At 41.2% G+C, this 24251-nt stretch overlaps 1 protein-coding gene across 1 annotated transcript in view; it reads left to right on the top strand.

The window, feature by feature from the left end:
• KCNV2 (potassium voltage-gated channel modifier subfamily V member 2) overlaps nt 1-24251 on the top strand; it is a 51549-nt gene continuing 27298 nt past the window's right edge. The window contains exon 1 of the mRNA XM_082471001.1: nt 1-24251. This exon is cut by the window's right edge and continues 4034 nt beyond it. The gene's annotated coding sequence lies outside the window, so the exon portion shown is untranslated.

Genomic DNA, 24251 nt, shown 5'->3' on the forward strand with positions numbered 1-24251 from the left:
CTTTTCTTGCCATATGGAATAAAAGAGGCCTCAATTCCCTTAATCGCCTGTGAGTTTGAGCACATTCAAGCCAAAGTTTGAGGGGACACTCTTGTCCCTCTTTGAAGGCCTCCCCCGCATCTAGGGGGGTGCCCTCCTGGGGAGGCTCCTCAACCCCTACACGGTGAGAAAGACAAAAGCAGCCCCTGATGGCAGCGAGCAGGCCTCACAGCAGCAAATAGAGCTGGGTGTCGCTAGACGGCAATGCCAGACAAAGTCATTCTATTACTGTGATAAACTGAGACAAAAAGAAATCCGCCCCATAATCACGTCTGAGCTCAGACAGAAGTGTAAACGCCACCAAAATAACCAACTACCCTCCCTTTCAGCTTGTAAGGCAGCCTGACGCTTGCTCCCAATCACAACGCTACCCATGTTTCAGACCTCCTCACATTCCAGAGAAGAACTAAGATCCCCAATCACAGAACGGCCCCAAATTCCTGATAGCACTCAATCCAGAGCCAACCCCTTCTTCCTTGAACTCCCCCGCAAATCACCTAACACTAGCTCCAATCCTGTAACATTATAAACCTTCTGGTATCTTCTTCCCAAGGCTCCCCACAGTTCCTGCAGGTGTGCAGTTTCCCTCAATGCAACGAGCCAAAAATCCCTACTCAGTTCAGCTGCAGGTGTGTTCCTGGGCATATCTGGCTTTAGGGCACTGACAAATGGAATTGCATCTTTATTCCTGGTTTGAGGCAACTTTAGGGCAAGCAATCAAAATTTAGTTGGCAACCCAGCCTAGGTTCTTGCCATTGTATGAAAACTGAATTCATGGCTCCCTGTTATTTGGTGTTTATCGAAGCTCATTTGAGAGAAACAGTAGGATGGACTGCCTGAAGCATGTCATCCCCTTCTTTCTCTAAGACCTCTGAAATCTATGCCTAAATTCAAGGAGACCAGCAAAGAACACTGACCTGAATCCCACTGTTTGGCATCCTTAGAACTGCCTTTACTGAGTTCAGCTTTGGTGTAACCCTGTGAGGGCTTCCATGAAACCTCATCCGTTGGCCACCGTCAAGGTGGCAAGATGCCATGCATCACACAATGCACCTATTACCAGGAACAGTTTTACTTCTGAGCAATCAGTTTATTCCCATTTATTTCCATACTGTGTGGATTGTATAGCTGTGAAGTTTCCATTTTTTCAAGTGGGTTCTTGGAAAGGGAGCCAAATCTGTAGCAAGACTAGTCTTCTTTCTGCCATTGGTGTCATTCCTGGCTCCCTTTTATATCTCTGCCATTGTTTTTTCTTTTCCCCACGCCAAATCTATGTTACCTTGCTGTACTTTACGTACCTGTATAAACTACCTGAAATACTTTTTTTTAAAAAAAATTGGGTAGGCTGTAAAGAAAGAGAGAGAGAAAAATCAAGTGTGAGATAGTATGGCACAAATTATAAAGCAGGGAAGGCACTGAGAAGAAGCTGAGCCCCCGAGAGGGGCAGTCAGCAACGGTGCCTGGCAGGCTAGACGGAAGGAGGACCCAAGAACACGTTCCAAACTGGAGGAGAAAACTGTTTCCTCTAAAAGCAGAACCCAGGAGAGTGTACGTGGGGCAGGACGAACAAGAGAGTGAGGAGACGTGTCTGACTGTCGTGGGAAGTTCATGCTGGGGAGATAAGCCTTGGGATGCAGAACAGGAGGGGAAGGTGGAAGGGGACTTGGAAACAGAAGCAGGTGTTCAGGCCCCATGTAGGTCACATCTGTGCTTCCTTTTTGTGTGTCTAACAAACACAACTGTCCTGGCCCACACACTCGGGATCAGGAATAGAGGTGGCAGAAGGGGACTGTATCTGTTTCCTAGGGCTATCATAGCAAAGTACCGCAGACCAAATGCCTTAAACAACAGAAATTTGTTTTCTCACGGTTCTGGAGGTTAAAAGTCTGAGGGCAAAGTGTTGGCAGGGTTGGCTGCTTCTGAGGCCTCTCTCCTTGGCTTGTCCATGGCTTTTTCCTCCCTGTAGCTTCACATGATCTTTCCTCTGTGCATGCCTGTGTCCTAATCTTCTCTTTTTCTAAGCACACCAGTCGTATTGAATTAGGGTCCACCCTAATAACCTCATTTTACCTTAACTATCTTTTAAAAACCCTATCTCCAAATATAGTCACATTCTGAGCTACTGGGGTTTAAGACCTACACATATGAATTTGGGGGGGACACAATTCAGCTCTTAACAGTATGTAACTTCAGTAGCTTCTGGAGAAGGCACAAAGCATACGGCAGCTAAAATACCATGAGGGTCAACATGTAAAATGCAATTTGTCTCACCCCTGATGGAAGGAACCTGCGAAGAATGATCATTCTGATCACCTTGGCCCCCTGAAAATCAAGTACGGTTCGTCTCTTCCAAATACCACTATCCAACAATATCAAGAGGAAAAAGTGAACTTTGGGCTTAAAGAAAATGAAAAAACAATTTTACTGACAATGACTGTAGTGAAAACTGTGGACAATTTATGATCATCCTTAAATACAGTGAGTGATAAAGGACACGCAGTGGTTCATGACAGCTGTGTCGAGACTCTCATCACTAAGGAGATGGTGAGAACACAACCAGTGTGACCTGGACTAATTGTTTTCTGGTCCCACCTATACTCTCCTCCATAGACACCACACTGTCTGGCTGAGATGGCCAATTCTTTCTTCTCTGTTCTAATTGCTTATCAGACGAGTTCATAGATTTTGCTAACATACCATCTCAGTGTCTTTAATTGAGAATACATTGAGTTCTGTAGAAGTAAGGCTTTTCTTATTCTTAGTATCTTCTACCAAAAAAAAATGCTGGCTGCTTTTCTCTTCATCTCAGTTAACCCTAGGCTGGCCTGTGTGATGCAGGCCCTCTGTGCTTCTCTACTCTGAGATTTTGGTTGGTTTTAGCAGCTGTGTGTGCTTTGTAGATAGAGCATTCTCTCTGTGGAAACATCACTCCTGGAAAAATCACCAAACCCCTGGTTGCTATGTGAATGGAAAGAAAATGTCACATCTTTTTTAAGAGAATGAATTACTTTTGGTTGTGGGTCCCACTGAAAAATGGATCCTTCATTAGGTAAAAAACATAGAGCCCATGACATTTTCTATGCTATCTACTAAATACTCCCTTTCCAAGATAACTCATGACATTATAATTTAATCACTTCAATATTGCGTTTGTTAGATTAGCAAGTAAATTCACTCCCTTCCTTTACTGAAATCCCTTCAGGATGATTTTCGCCTTCCTGTGCAACCACATCCCTGCGGTATTTTGTGCCATTCCTGAAGGTTATGCCCATTATAAATTTAGTTGATTGAAGCAGCCCTCAATTTTCGCTCTAAGTAGACATTTTTTCTAATATAAAAACATTAAATGGATAAAAGTGGGCCTCAGATCCAACTCGAGAAGACTTGAGCTTGAGAAATAGAGAATAATTGGATGTTCTTGAAATAAAGATTGAGTGAGAAAATTCTGGTTGTAGCCTTCAAGGCAGACAAGCCCAGGAAAGGCCTGAAAATGTGAGGGATGGCTTATGAGGCATTTCAGCACCCCAGCCTGAGGCGATAGCTCAAGTTCTTGCACTCCCCCAAGCTATGAGAAAATACACGACCATGGGAACTAGGGCAGAATCTTCAGAAATGACCACAGTTAAAGGAGAAGCAAAACAAGTAGACCAGCCAAAAGAGTAGGACAAGGGCTATTGGGAAAAGATGACATAACCAAAGTTTTGAGCCAGAAAACTGTAAGACCTTATACCCCAAACTGCTTTAATTTGAGATGAGGACCCAGGCTTTGAAGATGAACTCAGTGTCCCCAAATCTTCGGTCCCAGACCCTTTCCACAATCCCTGCTAGAAGGAACACCAGGATAAGCAACGTCAAAATATACCAGCAAGCTCATGGCGATAAGACATTCCTAACAGAAGCTATGTTCCTCTAACACCTCCCCGCGATCCACTCCCTACCCCGATTAGCTTTCCGGTGTTGTCCCGTTTTGATACTGATGGGGTGAAAAGCCATGATTTATGTTGTCATTGAAGCTTCCCAGCATCACCACCTGGCTCCCTCCACTGACAGGGCAGCACTGACTTAGTGGCATTGCCCTTGTTGATGTGAGCAAATAACTGCCAAAGTCTGAAATGAGAAATAAAAGTCAATAACCCTGCCTGTCCCAAGAAGAATGAGTAAAGTCAGGGACTAAACCGAAGTCGTCTTTTCCCTGTATTCTCTCCTTGATCCCTTACTAAGAAATAAATATCTTGCTTCCAGGAAGACCTCGTGTTTTAGGGCCCACAGTGTAAGGCCAGACTTGGCTTTGGGAGGGAGGAAAGGTGAAGGTGGGCTGGCAGCAGGCAGGCTGAGGAAGGATACACCACCTGCGTTTAACTCCAGTCCCACCATTTACCAGCTGTGGCTGTTATTGAACTTTTCTGAGATTCCATTTCCTCACCTGCAAAAAAATCAGTATAATAATGCTTCCTCTGCAGGTTGTAAAGAAGAAAATGTATGATAATTCTGATTACATAGGGAATGCTTTAAAAAAAGAAAGAAAAAAAACAGTAGCTATTACTGTCATTAAGAGAAGGAAATAAAAATTCTTCACCATATTCTTTTTGCCAGGCAGAGGCCAAGTACTGTCGACATAAATTATCTCACTTAATCCCCATTTCTGCCCTATGTAATGTGTAAAATTAACCTGGCTCAGAAAGGTACAGTTATTAGCCCAAGCTCATTTGGCTGGCAAGGGGTGGTTCCAGCTGCCACCCCCAGGTCAGTTCCTCTCCAGGGCATCTTCTAGCAGACGGCTGGTTTAGCCAGGTTTCAGTGGTCCAGGGCAAGGCATTTGGCAAGGGATGCTGTTATTTCCCTAGTGCCGTATGACTTCCCCATTAGTCAGCTGGTCCTGTGGAGTTGTAACTTTGAAGATAGGCTGGGTCATTGCAGTTCTCAGGGTGCCTGAAAGGGGCTTGGATGTACACCAGTACTAGGTTCTGTTCTCCTTATATTCTGTCAAGCAAAATCCTATTTTTTAAAATTATTATTATTATTATTTTCTTATGGTTGTGTTGGGTCTTCGTTTCTGTGCGAGGGCTTTCTCTAGTTGCGGCGAGCGGGGGCCACTCTTCATCGCGGTGCGCAGGCCTCTCACTATGGCAGCCTCTCTTGTTGCGGAGCACAGGCTCCAGACGCGCAGGTTCAGTAGCTGTGGCTCACGGGCCTAGTTGCTCCGCGGCATGTGGGATCTTCCCAGACCAGGGCCAGAACCCGTGTCCCCTGCATTGGCAGGCGGATTCTCAACCACTGCACCACCAGGGAAGCCCCAAAATCCTATTTTTAAGTTGTTTCACTGACAGTTCTGAAAGTTCCTTCTCCTTGGATGGGTGAAGTACTAAGGTTTTAAACTATGTGTTTGTCCTCCTATACATACACACACATACTCACATAAATGTAGATCGTGTGTGTATATATATACACACATATATACATACATAATACTGGAGTTCTGTGTCTCTTTGTATGCGTGTGTGAATGTTTGCAGCTTTAGTTTTTTCCTTTCAGCACCAGACTCATGACTTACACTTTGGGATCCTTTACCGGGGTGAAGAGGCCCCCTCCCACATCATTATTTCTTTGCATAACTAATGTATGTCCTTGTAACTTCCAACAGAAAGGTCCTCCTGTGTTCTTCCATATTCTACACACAGCTATTCATTTCCTACATACGAAGTTACCCAGTCTTCCTGACCTTCAAAATCCAGCTGAAACCTTGCCTCCTTTGCTTGAAATGAAAATATATATATATTTTTGCAGTGAAGGTTCTAAATTTACAAAAATAAATGATAACCTCAAAGAAGGCAAGTTTTGAACCCAGGCCTCCGCTGTTAGAGCCCTAAGCTTGTAACCACTGCACTCGGCAGCCTCCCACTGATGCCAAGTAGCATTTGAAACAAGAGTGGCTGGAAAGTGGACTCAAGGTTACCAGGGTTGGAATGGGGAGTAACTGTTTAATGGGTACAGAGTTTCAGTTTGGGATGATAAAGAAGTTCTGGAAATGGACAATGGTGATGGTTGCACAACACTGTGAAGGTGCTAAATGCCACTGAATTGCACACTTAAAAATAGTAAAAACTGTCAATTTTATGTATGCATGTTTTTCCATAATTGAAAAAAAAAAAGACAAAAGAAGAAATGGTGATTACCACTCTGTTGCGATTCATTTAACTTTTCTAAGCCTTAGTTTCCCCATGAGTAAAATGGGAATATTAACACCTACCTTAGAATACTGCTGTGATGATTAAGCTCTAACATATAGAGTGCACCTAGCTCCACCCACCCCCATGTAAGCACACTGTGATGCTCAGCCGGTGTTCGCTCCCTTGGCTTTGCCCAATGCTAACATCCCCGTTCATTTAGACCCCTTGGGCTGAGCTACAGGAGGTGGGGAATGCGTGGGCTAAATGGGAAGACTGTCTGCTATTTAGAGGTGGTGGACCATCTTCTTCAAATTCCCAGCACTTAATAGATGCCTAATAAATGTTTGTCCAACTAAATTGGAATGAATAGATAAACCACAAGGGGACAATAAAAGGATGTGGTGTCCTATTCTAAAACAGCTCTTGAGCCATGTATCAGGAGCTCTTAATCCACAGGAGATATAAAGAATATTTGTTGTTGATGAGGTAATTCTGCGGTTCACTTGATTTCATTCCAGATTTAGGCTACTTCTTTAAAGCTGCCTTTTTATGTGCAGTCTTACTATCTTGAACAACTGGAGCCAATGGGAAATTGGTGTTTGGGGGACCATCTGCAATAAAGGCAATGGCAGTAATAGGCACAAGAAGCAGATTCACAAGGCACAAGTTGCTTAAGCCCCAGTTAGGGATTACACTGAAATCTGAAAAATGAAAATAGGCATTAATTGGATCCACCTTTCATTTTTAGGGTTGCCTAGAGTCTATATAGGAATGATCAATATAATTAGGTAATTTGCTACGTTTTTTTTAAAGCAAAAGCAAGGAGCATAAAACTCGCCAAAAATATACAAATTCTAGATGTATCTAGTACTTTCATTATATACTCTGGTTGGTTAAGTGAAGAAGATGAGTCTAAGTGGAAACAGAAAGGGAAATAATAGAGCAAAAGAGACAGGAGAGAAAGAAGTGCAGGGTAGATTGGACAGGGAAGCAAGGAAAATAAGAAACCCGTAGAGGGAGGAGGCATGAGTACAGAGAGAGAAAGAAACACATAGAAGGCCTAGGGTGATAAGTTCTCAGTTGGTTCTGAGGCAAGTGGAAGTGTAACCTACTTTTGTTACACCCTGAGGTTACCATCGCCCTCGATCATTACCATTTGATGGCCTCAGAGTTCATGGTCCTACAATTGCTGTCCCCATGTTCACTGTCTCAGAAAAAGGCTTCATCATTCACTCAGACACTCACAGGAACCCCGGGCATCCTTGAGCCCTCTCTCGTCCTCATCCCTGTTGCCATGTTCCGACTTTTTTAACATCTACATGTATTACAGATCTATTCACCTATCTCCGTCTCTACTGCAGGCCGCTCTCCTCTCTCACCTGGAGAGGAAGTGTTGCCATCAGATCTTTGCCCTCTACTCCAGCATCTGCGCTGCTGGTAGTGATTTCTCAATGGCAAACCTAGTTGCCCTGGCTAAGGTTCTTTTGTCTCCAGTAACAGAAACTCACACAAACAGGCTTAAGCTCCAAGTAGGGAAATCTGTAATGCATATAATATGCTAGAGCTTTTTTTTTTTTCTCCTGCAAGAAATGTCTCCTGTTCTGTGAGTTTCAGTGGGCATCTTGTGGGGAGAAGGAAAGGAAGCAACTTCCAGGACTGGGGTGAGGTAAAGCAGAGATCCCAAGGGAAATGTGACTCCAAGCAGTGAACTCCTGATCTTGAGCCACGCCCCCTGGAGCGGCTGGGGCTCCGGGCAACCTACAGGGCTGAAATAGCTACAGCCCAGGTCAGCCGCGAGGGAGTGGCCTCTCAGCTGAATGTGGTACAGATCTCTGTCCCTCACACCTGGAAGAGCCACGATGCCTGGGCAGGGCACCAGCACCCGGGGCCCCGCCCAGCCATATCACTGAGGACAAGACCTGCCATGATAAGGGAGAGGTTGCCAGACAAGGGGAGAACAGCTGCCTTTCTGGACACTGGTAAACATCTGGAAATGTCTGGGTGAAGAAAATGGCAGAACTAAAAGAGAGAGACAGAACGGACTTCCTGCAAATCGGGGAATGCGGGCAAGATCATTTGATTGCTTGCGTCCGATCGTCTTTGAGCAGCCCCACCAGCTACCGCCAGGCAGGCCCTATCAGGTAATGAAATCACAGCTGCTGAGACGCCCCCCGCGCTAGGGAGCTGAAGGGATGGAAGTCATCAGATGAAGGAGATGCAGGCTATGTCACCACCCCAAAATGCCAACCGTGCGCCATCCGCCCTTGAAACCCTTTGATTCCCTTTCCATGAACTATACTGACAGTTCTCATACTCTAGCCAACATGAAATTCACGTAGGGAGTATTAAAATGCAGATGCCTGGGCCCCACCCCTGAGATTCTGATTTAGGAGTCCGGGAACGGGCCAGAGAATTTGCATCTCCACGGACCACAACACTAAGTAGCATTAACCTAAAGGATAGAGTCCAGGCTTTCTACCATGATCTAATAGGCCTCCATTCCTGGTTTTCACCCCTCTTTAGTACCATCACCTGCCACCCCTCCACCTTTCACATCACGCCAGCACCTACCCCATGCAGCACGGTATTTAGAAGAGCACTGCAAGAATTCGGTTCTGAGGCTCTATCTGCTCTTCTCCCAAAGCCCTTCAACTTCTCCCAAAGGAGGAAAAGTTGCTTTGAGTTAGACGGACTCCAGAATACTTACTGGGCCATATTTGCTAGTGGGTATGTGCAAAGGCCAGGCTCTGAATGTGCATCTCTCTCTTCTGTCTATTCCATGTTGAAGGGCCAAAACCCACGTCCCTATGGAGGAGCTCTGGTCAGAATGCTCTGGCCATTCTCCCTCCCTTCCACCCAAGTAGCAGAACTGGTAGGCTGACCTTTAGGAAGAGCAGGCTTGACCCCTGGTTATCAGTCTCTCTGTGACTCTCCATGTGGCTGTCTGTCTCGCTCTCTCTCCTCCAGCCGATCTGGTAAGATCTACAAGATTCAGATATGGGCAAAAAGGGAAGAAAGAGGGTTCTCAGATTTTGAGCTCAGGACCCATGCTCCAATCTACACTGGCATTTGGAGGAAAAACGCAACCAATAATAAATAAGTAAAATGATATTTTTCTTTTCTTTGTCATTGTTCTTTATTGCAAGGTCACTGCATCTATGTCACTGGGAGGGTAGGATTTCAGTATTCCTGGATCCCCTGGCCTTCATGCCATCATAATACTATCAAAACCTCACCCTTATTCCTTACAGGGCCCATTTCATAGCCTGGTGGAAAAGCCTGGGCCCACGGTCTGGTACCCAAGGATTTAATTCCTGGCCCTGCCAACTAATGACTCTGTGCCTTCTTTCCTCCATGGTCAAATGGGGATTTAAACCCTGACTTCACAGCGCTGTTGGGAGGTGTAACTGAGGAAAAGAACTTCGAAAAGTGTTTGAAAAGTATGAAACGTCAGCCATTTTGCTAAAGTTTTATTCTTTCCAAGGAGCACTGAGCCTGAGTCCAAGCGCTCAGCATAAAACTCACCGTCCTGGCGCCCCTTCTGGATCTCTCACCTATTCTTATCCTGATGACCCTCTTCCAAGGCAAGAAAGTCAAACCTGGAGCCCAGGGATTCTCAACCCCTGTCCAGATTGTTTTCCTCTACATGACAGAATGTTAGCCATTTGTTGTATCTTCAACCACAAACATAAAATAGGACTGGTCTGTGCCCAACTAGCCCCAAATATATTAACCAGGGATCCCTGCCTTTTGGACTCTGACACTGCAAGTGGGAATTCACCCATGATGGTATCACATTACCAACCATATCATGAGAACTTCTTACAGGTGACTAGTCAGTATTAAATACATCCTGGGGTGGACCAGTGGGGATACCGCCGAAACATCCTCCTGGATTCACCACCATTTCAACAAGCACATTTTGACAACCTCCTTTGCTGCCTTCTGCAGATCACCAAGCTGCTACTTTCTGTGTTGTCACATCATACTTTATGAGGTTATACGCACTAACTTGTATCCCAGCACCTTCTGTACAAAGGGACATTGACACACATTGGTTCAGCTTAACGGACTTTCCTATCGGGACTGACTCAAGGTAACTTGCAGCAGGCTCCGCTTCACACTTCAGTATAAACTGAGAAGGCGGAAGTAGGCTCCAGATCGGATGGAAACTAGCTTGTATTATATGCCGCACACTCATAGGCCTTGTCTTAACTTCAAAACGGCCATGCGATTATCAGATAAGGAAAAGACCGAGAGGTTAAGCAACCTATCCCAACTTGGTCACACAGTTCGTGCTGGAAACCAGAATTCAAATGGATAGGTTTGATTGATCACAAAGTCATTTGTCAAGATAGGAGCACAGAGACATCCTTTGTATTATGTTTAACTACAACAGCCAAACAGCCAACAAACCTACTTGCATAGGTCCCCGGTGTGCCTGTGTGCCCTGTCTCTCAGCCGCTTCTTAGGGAACACAGTGATTTCTAAACCTTCAACAATGACTTTCCTTATGCCTCACCACCTCCAAAATTTTTGAGAATAGGACACTTCAAACGTTCTGGTGTCTACTGTCTTTCTCTCTTGCAACTGGGCAGGGATTCCCCCCTCTCCCCCGGGCACACTCTGATCCAGCAGTATGTGCCATTCATGGCATAAAGAAAGCAGAGGAGTAGAGACCTGAGCCTTGAGATTTTATTACGGAAACAGCGATACCGAACATCAATCACACAACTGTGGCCGGGAGGCACAAGTTGAAAGCATAACGCAATTCACCTCCCAAAATTATTCACCTATGTTGTCATGAAATGGTTGACAAAGAAGGCAATGACTAAAGTGATTTAAAACTGGCATGTTGCAATTGTCCAGAAAACTATTCTGAAAACAGGTTTTAGGAAAAAAGGGAAAACAGATTATGGAAGTGAAAAGGACCTGGGACAGAAGCATTTTCAAAACCAGCTTAGTCCCCAGAACTCATCTTTCTCACTGCCTTATGCCTCCCCATTTGCAATATTCATCTTCATCTTCAGGCCATGGTTCCCATACCTAGTAGTGAATTAGCATCTTCCTGGGAGCTTTTTTAAATGCAGATTCTCAAGTCTCCTGTCAGATCTGAAGAATAAGAATCCTTGCAGAGTGGGACTAGGAATTGGTATTTATTAGACTTTCACTTACGTATCATTAGTTGACTCAAATGCAGCCAGGAACCGGCTGTTTTAACAGACACCGGCACGCAAGACAATTTTCTGGAAGAAAAAAGTCCTTTGCAATTTAAATCAGAGTTCCTTGCTGTTTGAAATGCTTCTGGGAGGTCCAAAGACGTCTTCCGCAGCGGGACAGCACCAGTTCCTTAGTACAATTCACCTCTTCTCTCTCAACTCCCATGAGCCACCTGTTTATTTTTAACACTTTCTGTGTAAGGAAATGCTAATAATTTTGTAGCATAATATTTCAGTTTATATTCTGGACCACAAAGGAGGCAACATTCTGCTGACAGGCAAAGCTATCACATTCCCTTGGAGATACTTATACACAGAGACAGTGGGATCCTGGCACCAGCTCCTCTCTTTACATACATGCGGTGCCACAGCTAAGCTCAGACCCTGGCTAAGATTAGCAATAGAAGAAGGACAGGGAGCAATTAAATTCACTTCCTATTCCCAAAGCGAGGTTTTTTTGCTTAAGTAAGCAAAGGCTTCTGGCAGGCTCCTCTTTGTGGAATAGTTGTATCAAATAACATTTGCACAGCACTTTACAGTTTCCAAATCACTTTCCTTTTCAATACTATCTCATCTAATCATCAGAGTAGCCTAGAGCAGTAGGTATTATTTCCTCCATTTAACCTATAGAGGCTGAGGCTCAAGTAGTTAAATGACCTACACAAGTTCACACAGCTAGGAAATGGAAAAACACAATTTGGAACCAGGTCTTTTATGAAACAAACACAATGGTAAAGATTCAAGTTAACTTTAATGCATACTATTGGCTATAACCAAGGAAGACGTCAAAACCTAAGTAAAAACTCGGCATTGGAAATGGACTTTCAAACAGAAACCGAGTGTGTGAATTTGCTAGTTCTACTTTTCTCAGTAAGACATTTGTCAGGAATTTGTCTTCTGAGCTGTTCCACTGGAAGAATAGCATGGTGAATAAGACTATGGAACCAGAAAGCCTGAGTATGAATCCCAGCTCTGCTATTTATGAGCTTTGTGACCAAGGGCAAGTTACTTAACTTCTTGGTACCTCAGTTTCTTTGCCCATAAAATGGGAATAATAATAATCGTGCACAACTTATAGAGTTGGTTGAAGATTTTAAAAGTTAGATCTATGTAATATATTTTAAATTATACCTGGCACACAGCAAGTTATCAGACACTTCCTCTGTACATTAGTAAAAATATCTGCTCACACATAATCAACTCTCAATTGTCTATATGGGGATTATTCACTGGGTTTTAGGTTTTAGTTTGGTTTTCACCTAGAGCAATCTGTGGCCCTGATACTCAGTTGCCCTTGAGGAAGAAGAAAGGAATTCACTCTTGCAGAGCAAGTACCACATGCCAGACACTTCACATGTGCCACCAGATGTATTTCTCACCACACCACCACAAAGTAGCTATCATTGTCCCCATTCCACAGATGGGAAAATCTAAGGCTCAGAGAGTTGAATAAACCCTGCTCGTAAGTGGAAGGGAAGGTTAAATCCAAGTCTTTCTCTTTCCTGAGCCGTTGCTCTTTCAGACTGTCTCGTGCTCAATACAGATATGAATGCTATCCTTACTAAATTCAAACTGCAACCACATGCCTTCCCCCAAATCAAGCCATCGTCTCAATCTAGCTGCCGTCCCGGGGCAAATCCTGATGGCCTAGAGAAACCACTTCCTGGGAAGTCAAAGGGCACAGGAAGATCAACCACTCGGTCAAGCCACCAACAAACCAATGTTTTCACTAAGGAACGAATGTGTGGCATGTGCTCCAATATGCCAAGTACTAGGGAATGATAATAGTACTTACCTTAGAAGATGACTGCAATGATTAATTGACTTATAATGGCTCTCACCTGCATGTCAAGGGTTCAATCACTGTTAGTTGTAACAGATAGTGAAGCATAACGTTTCATTGCATGAACTTGAGAGCCAGATTGCCTGTGTTTAAATCCTGACCCTGTATCACTCACTAGTGGTGTGACCTTGGGCAAGTTATTGAATCTGTCTGTGCCACAGTTGCTCCCCTGTAAACTGGGGATAACAGTAACACCTACCTCAAAGGATTGTTGTAAGGATTAGATGAATAATACAAATGAAGCCTTAGAACAGTGCCTGGAACATAGTAGCATAGTAACTACTGTATAACTGGTTGGTTTTATTATTAAGAAAATGGGGGGTTGCGTTGGGGGAAAAAGAGGTTGGTGAAACATGGAAAAACAGGCATTTACATACACTGTGGGTGGTTGCATTATATTAATGCAACATTTTTGGAGGGTGATTTGGCAATATCCAACTGCATTTTAAATGTTGTGTCTTGTGATTCATCAATTCCATGCAAGGAATGTAAACTACAGATGTACCAGCACAAATGTGTGCATTTGTGTGTTGAGGGAAGCACCTAGGGGTAAGCAAGAACTCCTTTAACTCAATAAGGTTAACTATCAGAAGTCTAGGTAACAACACTCACAAGTAGAATAGTATCACAGAATCCCCTTAAAATCAGGAATGGGAAAGGGATACCCACTATCATTGTTTCTAGTCGATACCATACTGAAGACCAAGCCAAATGCATTAAGAGAAGAAAAATAAATAAGGATTGGAAGGACAGAAATAAAGCTGCCATTAAGTACATATAAGATGATTGTCTACACAAAACTCAATAGAGTCTACAGAGAATTTATTATTATTAAAAGTAATAAGGGAGCTTAGCAAAGTAGCTAGCTATAAGAATAATGTAAAAAAATAAATTCCATTTCTATATAGCGACAATAAAAAGAAAATATAAGTTTTCAAAAGCTCTATTTGTTATATATTATTCTGTAACAAACTATCACAAAATTTAGCGCCTTAAAACAACAAACATTTATTAGCTCTTACTATATCTGAGGGTTAGGAATCCGGAAGTTGCTCAGCTGATGGCTCTAGCCAGGGGTCTGTCTCTCAGGAGATTGCAGTTGGTGGCGCTTTAGTCATCTGAAGCCTTGACTGGGGCTAGAGGATCTGCTTCCAAGATGGCCCACTCTTGTGGATGGAGGCTGGATATTCGCACGTCTCAGTTCTCTCCATGTGGACCTCTCTGTAAGGCTACCTGAGTATCCTCAGGACACGGCAGCTGCCTTCCTGCACAGAAGGTGATCTGAGAAAGAACAAGGAGGAAGCCACAGTGCCTTTAATGAATTAGTCTCTGAATTAGTTCTGCTTTATTTTTTCCCTAGCAGAAAGTCTCTAAGTCCATTCCACACCTAATAGGAGGAAAATTAAGCTCCACCTTTTAAAGGGAGGCATTCCACAGAACATGTGGACAGATTTTAAAACCACCAGAGATATCATTTTTAGCAGAAAAATCCAACCTACTTAGGAATAAATCTAATGAAAGATGTTTAAAACTTTAAAGAGAAAATTTTAAAACTTTAGTGAAAGACATTAAAGAAGACCTAACTTAACATAGAGATATATGTTAGGTAGTCTCAAAAGCGATTCTTTCAAACTGATATATTAAATCAATTCATGTCTAATCTAAGCCTCCAATAGAATTAAAAAAAAATTTTTTTTTAACTTGAAAAGCAGATTCTGAAACTCATATGGAAATTCAAAGGCCCAAGAATAGTAAACACACTCCTGAAGGAGAGAAAGTACAATATTGAAGAATACGCTCCACATATATCAAAACTTCTTATAAAGCTTGATAGCAACAGCAGTTAAAACAGTGTGGGATTGTCTCAGAAATAGACAAACTTTGCAATGAACAGAATAGCGATCCCAGACACAGACCTATACAACTACAGAAACTTGATACACACCAGAAGGAACACTGAAAATCACTTGACAAACAGTATAGCATTTAATAAATAATGCTGCCATAACTGCTTATCCATGGAGGGAGAAGATGAAATTGTATCTTAACCTCAGGCCATATCTTTACATAAATGAATTCCAGGTAAATTTAAAACTTAAATGTAAAAGGCAAAGCTCTGAAAGCCACAAAAGAAAATATACGAATATGACTTTGTGACCTTATGATATGGAAGGGCTTCTTAAGCAGACATAAAAATATTAGCTATAAATATAATTGATAAATTTAACTACATTAAAATGAATAAAATTGAACATAAAAAAAAGAACTGTAAAGAAAGTGAAAAAGACAGGCCACACATGGGTAAAAATACTTTTAGATAACCAATAAAATAGTATCCTGAATATAAGGTATTTCTCAATTCTCAAGAGTGGGACTGCTATATCAGTGTATATGTGAACTTTTAATTTTAATAGGTATCAATAGAGAATACTTAAAGCAGCTGTTAGCAATTCAAAGGGTTCTTCCCCACCAGCAATAAATCTTTATTTTTTGCCACTTTAATACATGACTAACAGTGAAACTGAATATTTTTTATTTGTTTTTATTATGGCATGTTTTGTAGTATAAGAAGAGAGTTGGCATCCTTTTCTTGTTCCTGGTTCAGGAAAAATAGCTGCAGCATATGTTTATTGGTTATTTCTTTTGTTACTTTGTAAATGTCCTACTCATATTCTTTTTTTCCTCTACTATTCAATATTGTCTTGGAGCTATGAGCAAATGCAAAGATAAGAAAATGATATAATCTGTATATACATTGAAAAGCAGAGATAACTCTTTTGATTCATTAATATGATTTAGTTTCCAGAAAATGTAGTTAAAAAAAGAAAACTTGCTACAATTAATAAGATAATTTGGTAAGATGGCTCAATACAATATAACTATACAAAGATCAATAACTTTTCTCTATACTAGCAATAAGCACCTACAAATGGAAATATGGGAGACATTTCATTTACAATGGCAGATAAAGTGAATAAAGTATTTCAGGAGAAACTGAACAAGGCAGGCTTAAGACTTTTATAAATGAATCTATAAAATCTCACCAAGATCATAAAACAAGGTATAATGAATGGAAAGAAAAACTACTCTGGACAACTCTTCCACATTTATATCTGTCTAAAAGCAAGGAGTTGGGAATGAACTTAGTATATTTGCAGAATAATTCAGAATGCTGGTAACCTGGCACTTTCATTCAGTCATTCAGCAAATTTTTATTGGGTACTTTCTGAGTGCCATACTCGGCTACACACAAGTAATAATCCAGATGTGGTCCCTGTTCTCATGGAACTGATAATAATTTAACTAACAAAAGACAAGCTTTTATAAAATAATAAATCATGAGGGTTGGTAGAAGAGACCTTGAATGTCGCCTGTACTTGTGTCATTATTTGACAGACATGGAAACAGAGGTCCAGACAGGAGTTGTGGTTTGTTGAAGTTCACACAGCTAGTAAATACAAGTTGGGACTAGTTTTCTTGACCTCCTCAACATACTCTTCTGCTGCTCAGTTTACAGTTTGAGGGGGTTTAGACTATGCTCCTTAGTGTCGTCTAATCCAGCACTTACAGAGATTTTATAGTATAGTTATACACACGACTACAGGCACAAGACTTGAGAAAAAACTAGGCATCATGATGGTGCTCAAACCCTACTGATATTTTGTTAGACAATAAACAGAGTACATACAAACAAGGGAACACCAGGCAGTCATTAAAAAGATGATGTAAATCTAGAAATACACCTATATATGAAAAATGACTATGATACAACATTAAGTGAATAAAGATTATAGAATGTTACATTTACCATCATGCTATGTATGTAAAATTATACACATATATATCTAAATATAGGTATGTGAAATTATACAATACATAAAATTATATATACAATGATATGTGTGTATATGTATATGTATGTGTATACATATAGTGTGTGTATAGATATATATAGATATGCAGAGATATAACGATTTCTGGAAGATCATTTACCATGACGTTAACAGTAGTATTTGTTCAAATATGAGGTGGACTTTATTTTCTTCTTTGTACATTTCTCTATTGTTGATTTTTTTTTAATATTGATCCAGTATCTTGTTTAAAAGCAATGAAATTTATAAGATAATTGTTCTGAATAACTTCAGGTATCAGGAGCATGACCAACGCGTTGGAACAAATGTTTGTGTTAGAACATGGACATCGGATACAGAAATCACAGCAGGACCTACTCATCTAGTAAAAGGGATAGAAAAGCAAATCTGCATTTGGGACCAAATGATACACCTTCCTAAAACTTACAAATAATCTGAAGGAGGCTGCATTCTGGATGACACGCTTAGCCTCTCCTACCCCTGAATTGCCAATCTTTGGGCATCTTGTCAGAGGAGAAAAATAATGCCTAGATATAGAAATCCCTACAGCATGCTTTCAGTTACATGCAGCTAAACGGATTCCCAAAAGCTGCATGCAATAAAACTTCCTTAAATTTGACTTTGCTTAGTCATAGTTTGTGATGCCCCCACATAGCGGGAGCTAAAATTGACTTTTGCCAAATTAATTTTAAAACAAATCAACAGTGAAATTATGAGGGCAAGGAAAATGATTATCTTTCCTGAAAGACTAAGCTACTTATTAATCACAAGTCCTTTAGCAGCACCAAGCACAGGGTTACGTACAAATAGTTGCTATGTCCACTATAATGATTTTTATTTATTCTATAACTCTTTTTGGCAATATCTTGCTAATCCAGTTACAATTTGATCTGAAGTCCAGAATACTGACTTCTCTCATGGAATTCTCTAAAATTAGCTTCAGTGCTTTAAAGTTTAATCTACATCAACTTGAGAACAATACAACCACACATATATTCATTTAAATCTACCATCTAGGCTTTTCAGTGAGTGTAACTCACACACACACATTCATCACCTAAGGTCTAACTCTTCTGTTATGATTTTATGAATAAACTTTCCAACGCAGAGACACGATATTTTAGAAAGCTGCACAGAAAGTACTTACCTACACTATGTGATTTTGCCATGACTGATAACTACTGATCTGTCCCCCTCCCCACCCCAAAAAAAGGTTTGGAGTAAAACTACATAGGCAATTTGAATAATATAATTGAGTCATCATTAATCACTTGTAATCCCTTCCCTTTGCCACGTTTATTAATCCTTAAAGGTTTTCAGAGAATGGTTCTATTCCAATATTCTTCGCATACCATCTGTTCAAGCACATTCCTTGTATTCTTACTAGATTTTCACAGACGCCACTTTTTAAATCGGCAGATCTCCTCAGGAGCACCGTCTGGCTCCCTTCACCCCTGCTTCAGGGAGCCCCCTAGTCATCACAGTAATACCAGCATCAGAGCAGATGTTCCATGTTCTCTGGCAGATTTCCCTCCCTCAGTAGAGTCCTTGAATGCAAATTTTTGAGATTTGAAAAAAATCTTTTGGGTGCAAGAGTTTTCTGCAATTGCTTTCTCTGTGTCAAATGCAGTGCACAGTCCTCTTTTCTGCTCTTCTGGAGACCTGGTCAGAGAGAATCTCTTTGCTCGAAGTACAGGGAGCAGAAACAGATACATAGAGACAGAAACCAGAGAGAACCCTGGAAAACCGAAGAGAACGAGATGCAAAGTCAAATTATACAAGGCTCAACGTTTTAAAGGTCAACTGGGTCTATTGTGCCATGGAAATTAAGCAACATTCTGGTCTGGGCAGAAGAGAGCAGATTGTTTTCGGAAGATATGTGAAATATAACTGTTGACTACCTACTGAAAACAAAATGGAAGACAGAAATTTTCCATGGAATTAGATCACTGAAGGCAATTAATTTGGATAACTGATTTATTAATTGCCGGGATCTGATATTGAAATTATTCAAAAAGACTCCTTCCAGATCTACAGCTTGCTTGTTCCACATGAACACAACCTCAAAGTGAAAGTATATGCTGCAGCGATGCTGAAACAATGTCAAGTCTGGGGGAAAGGCACTGGCGTAGAACAGGGAATGTTGGTGGGAATGTAAATTGGTGCAGCCACTCTGGAAAACAGTATGGAGGTTCCTCAAAAAATTAAGAATGGAACTACCATATGATCCAGCAATTCCACTCCTGGGTATACATCCAGACAAAACTATAATTCGAAAAGATACACGCACCCCTATGTTCATAGCAGCACTATTTACAATAGCCAAGACATGGAAACAACCTTAATGTCCATTGATAGATGAATGGATAATGAAGATGTGAGATATATCTATAGATAGATAGATAGATAGATAGATAGATAGATAGATAGATAGATAGACAGATAGATAGATAGATATAATGGAATACTACTCAGCTGTAAAAAAAAAAGAATGAAATAATGCCATTTGCAGCGACATGGATGGAGCTAGAGATTATCATACTAAGTGAAGTAAGTCGGACAGAAAAAGACAAATACCATACGATATCACTTATATGTAGACTCTAAAATGCGACACAAATAAACTTATCTATGAAACAGAAACAGACTCACAGACATAGAGAACAGACTTGTGGTTGCCAAGGGGGCGGGGGGTGAGGGAGGGATGGAGTGGGAGTTTGGGATTAGCAGATGCAAACTCATATATAGAATGGATAAACAGCAAGGTCCTACTGTATAGCACAGGGAACTATATTCAGCATCCTGTAATAAACCATAATGTAAAGGAAAAAAATAAAACAGGACTCCAGAGGCAGGCACGTACTAACTCACCTGTCTATGAGACCCCGGGCAAGTGGGCTGATTCATCTGACACCTGAGTTTCCTTATCTCCAATGTGAGCAGTGGGACTAGATGACCACTAGGTCACTCAGCACGTGTGTTTATATTTTATGTTGAACTGGTTGCATCCACTTCCCAAAATGGCATAACAGATGGCAAGATCTGTTGGATCAGCTGGGGCAAAGTGAAGAAAAAGAACCATGTTGAAAGACTGTTTATGTATGTTTAGGAGAAACAATAAATGTAGTTCAGATATCAAAGTGAAGCTTTTCTGAGCAAGAGACATATCGTTAAGGGCTGCATGATCTGTCTCGGAATTCCAGAGGAGAGGAAGGCACCCAGAGTGGCAGATAGATGAGTCCCAGATTCCAGATCCAGCTCTACCAGCCAATCACTGAGTAACATCAGGCAGGAAACCCACGTCTCTGAGTCGCAGGTTCTTCATCTTTAAGAGAAGCAATTAGACGATGGATGTGCTTTGGGAAAGTGGGTGCACCCTCCAGATTTAAGCCTGATTACAAAACATCGATGAAAAGAATGTTTAGTTACAGACTTCTCTCCTCCCCGTCACTCACTCTTCCTTTCTCCAAACTCACAGACAACTTTCATTTGGGCAGCAAGAATTTCAACTGACTGAGACACTTTGCAGTCAATCGCTGTTCCCATTCATTCCACGTTTCACCTATGATGAGACAGGTAAATTCAAAGAGAAGGAGGTAAACAAATACCTCAATAATTCAATTATTGGAAGAAATTCACCAGGCTTAGCAGAGGCCTTAAAAAATAAAAACTTTTTTTTTCCCTTTATTGGAGATTGTTGTTTTTGTAATTTCTTTGTTTTGGCTTGGGTATTAATTACCTAGATCCTCATCAATTTCAATCTTAGTCGTTCACTGACAGGGACCACAGAGATCTTGAAGGAAATGCAGCTTCCCAAGGAAATGCTAAACTTCTTGTCCTTTCTCTCTCTCTGCCTTTCAGAGCTAGGTCTGGGTAAATTTGCCAAAGTGTTTATGTTCAGCAATCTTGTTCTTCTTACCATTTGCCTCAGTTTCTCCCTTTTAATACTACTCTCTTCCCAAGCCATCCTGAATCTGAATCCGTTCTGAAATGGCCCCACCCCCCAGCCTGCCCTCTACCTACTCACACGTCTCCATCTCATCCCATGGCTCAATTCATTCCTCTCAAAATTACTTTCTCCCTGTCTCATCCCCTTTTAGTTTGGGAAGTGGTAGGCCAGTTTACGGGGGCAAACTCCTACGACCGTGGGCTTAGTGTCTTAAAAGTTCATTGCTCCTTGGGGCTCTACATATTTAAAAGACACTGATTCAGACACAGATAATATCTTAACTCTGCCCTATCCAAATGGTAGCCACTAGCCACTTGTGATCATTTACATTTAAATATAAATTAATTAAAATTAAATAAAATGCAAAATTCTGTTCCTCAGTGGCCCTAGTCATGTTTTCAGCCATAAGATTATTTCTATCAACACAGAAAGTTCTGTTAGTCAGCACTGCCTTAACATAAAGGGATTCATTTTAATGGTGGATGGTGAATATGACCATTATTTCTGTGCTGAGAAACTCTACAGGTGCTAAAAATGAATACATTTGTGTGTTGTAGGTGTATAATCAGGAACTGGGGAAGGAGGTGGCTGGATGAGGGAGAGATGACTATCTTTTGATGAGTATTATAGGCCACGATTTGGGCATATGCAGGCCAACTGAAAATAAAGCAGAGGGGCATTCTTTTTTTATATTCACAGGAAATCCTCTAGCAACACATTTTACAGATGAGAAAACTGAGACGAAAAGATGTTAAGAAATTTGCCCAAAGCTTTGAAACCAGAACGCAAAATCGAGTCGGCTTGAATTCCAATATTCTTCCCATTGTACCCTGCTGCCTATAAATCTCTGTCACCAGGGAAATGGGACTCATAGCCACTGTTCCCAGCCTCTGAGCCTCAGAGCTCACTAGTTTTCTTTCCCTTCAAAGTAGGGCTTGGGGCCATGTCAGTACAGAGCATAGATACTTTTTAACACTTTCTTTTGGGATAATCCTAGATTCACATGCAGTTGTAAGAACTAATACAGAGAGATCTTGCATATCTTTTCAATATATATCTTTTAATCTGCTACAGACTGGATACTCTACAAGGCTGTCATGACCCTAGAAGACTTCAGAAGCTATCAGGGAACACATAAGTAAATAATTACTACAGCGCTTGTTAAAACAAAAATGCAATGTCATTTTCACCTATTGATTAGCAAATAACGATAACAGTAATGATGTCATAGCGAAGGCATGCTGAAAGAGACACTCCCATATTTTATTGGTTAGAGTGTAAAGTGAGGCAAATTGGAAAGCAGGTTGGCAATATATATGCAGTATTTCCATCTTTCAGCTAGTATATTTTGAGGCCTGCTATATGCCAGGCACTGGCCTAGACCCTGGGGAAAAACAGTAAACAGAGTAGACACTGTCCAGCCCTTCTGGAACTTACTGTCCTGTTTTGTTTATGGGCAGATAAGCTTTTGTGAGAAGTGCCGTTATAGGCAAAGTAGAGAGAGCTGCTATAGAATCACAAGTGAAGGGAGGTGAATTCAGCCTTAGGAGACTAGGGAAGGTATTCCTAGAGGGAGGATAAGGGGAGATAGCTTTCCATCTATTAAATGATGAACAGGAGTTAGCCAGAGGGAGGAGACAGGGTGGTGTGGAGAAAGAGTATCCTAAACAGAAGGAACAGCAGGAACGGCCCATGGGAAGGCTCAAAATTAAGAGACAATGGCCTAAAACCTCTGGCAAAACTACCTTAAGGAATAACCCAGAATACAAAAACAAACAAACCAACAACCTTTCAAATACAAAGCCTTTTATCACATCATTAGTGAAAATAGTGGAATATGGAAAAATATCTATTTCAATAAAAGCTATTTGGTTATGTTATGGATGCTATACTCACAATATGGAATATTTTGTAGCCATTTAAAATAATGCTTACAGTGTTTTTTAAAATACTGAAAATGCTTATGTTAAAATGTTGAATGAAAAAGGCAGGATACATAATTTTATGTCTAATCTGACCACAGTCATGTTAAGTATACATATATAATTATATATATATATATATAATTAAATGGAAGGAGACAAGTTAAAATATTGATAATGACAGTCTTTTTTTTTTTTTTTTTTTTTTTGTATATGTGCTGCCGAAGCAAGCACAATAGTCTTTTGATAGTGAGATTTAGGTGATTTTCATGTATATGCTATTTTATAGCATGACATGACGTTTAGTCTGGAGCAGAGCCCAGCTCCACCATTTACTATCTGTGTAGCCTTGGATAAGTCACTTAACTTCTCTGTGTCTCAGTTTCCTCATCTGTAAAATAGGAATAATTATAGCACCTGTGTGATAGGTTGTTGTAGACATTATCATAGTACAGTATCTGGGCATGATACTGTTATTAATGTATGGATTATTAGTATTCTGTTTTCTGTTTTTTAAATTTTTCTTTAGTGCACGTATATAACTTTTATAATGGGAAAATCACTCTTCATTAACAGAAGTGCCTCAGATTGTAAGCTAGTGGGATGTGCTATCTTAAATGAGAATACTGAGAAGGGGCAGCTCACCCATCTCGGGGAAATAGAGGGATGTCAGACAAGGGTCTCTGAGGGAGAAGGCGACATCTGAGCTGACTTTTGAAGAACAAGGACTTAGGGAGAAGAAGGGCAGTGGAGAATTCTAGACAAATGGAACATCAAGCAAAGACTTATAATCTTAGAAATCTCAAGGCAGAATGGGGCTTGAAGATCAACCAGCCCACCTTTCCACCCACGCGGGTCTCCCTCTGCAGCACGCCCTACAGATGCTTACATGCACGCAGGCAGGAGGAGCTGACTGCTCTAAGAACAAATCCATCCCCTGGTTGGACAGTTCTCTTTGTTAAGAAGTGTCTCCGTATATGGACACTCATCTACCGTTGCACTTGCATATATACACATCAGAGAAAATCCAAGCCACATGCCCACACCGACACATGCACATGTTGGGAGTACCGGTCACCTAACCGTGGTCCAGCAAAGCAAAACTCCTCAATCTACTTCATGGTTGTGGTGCTTGTGGCTTGACTCTGAGACTCCTAACAAACATTACTAACTCTATGGTTTTTAAGTGCAAAAGCCGTAAGAGTGTTAAAGGTTTAGGTTAAAAAGTAGTACATGATTG

This window comes from Balaenoptera physalus, assembly GCF_965194825.1.
Source record: "Balaenoptera physalus genome assembly, chromosome: 7".
Classification (NCBI taxonomy): domain Eukaryota; kingdom Metazoa; phylum Chordata; class Mammalia; order Artiodactyla; family Balaenopteridae; genus Balaenoptera; species Balaenoptera physalus.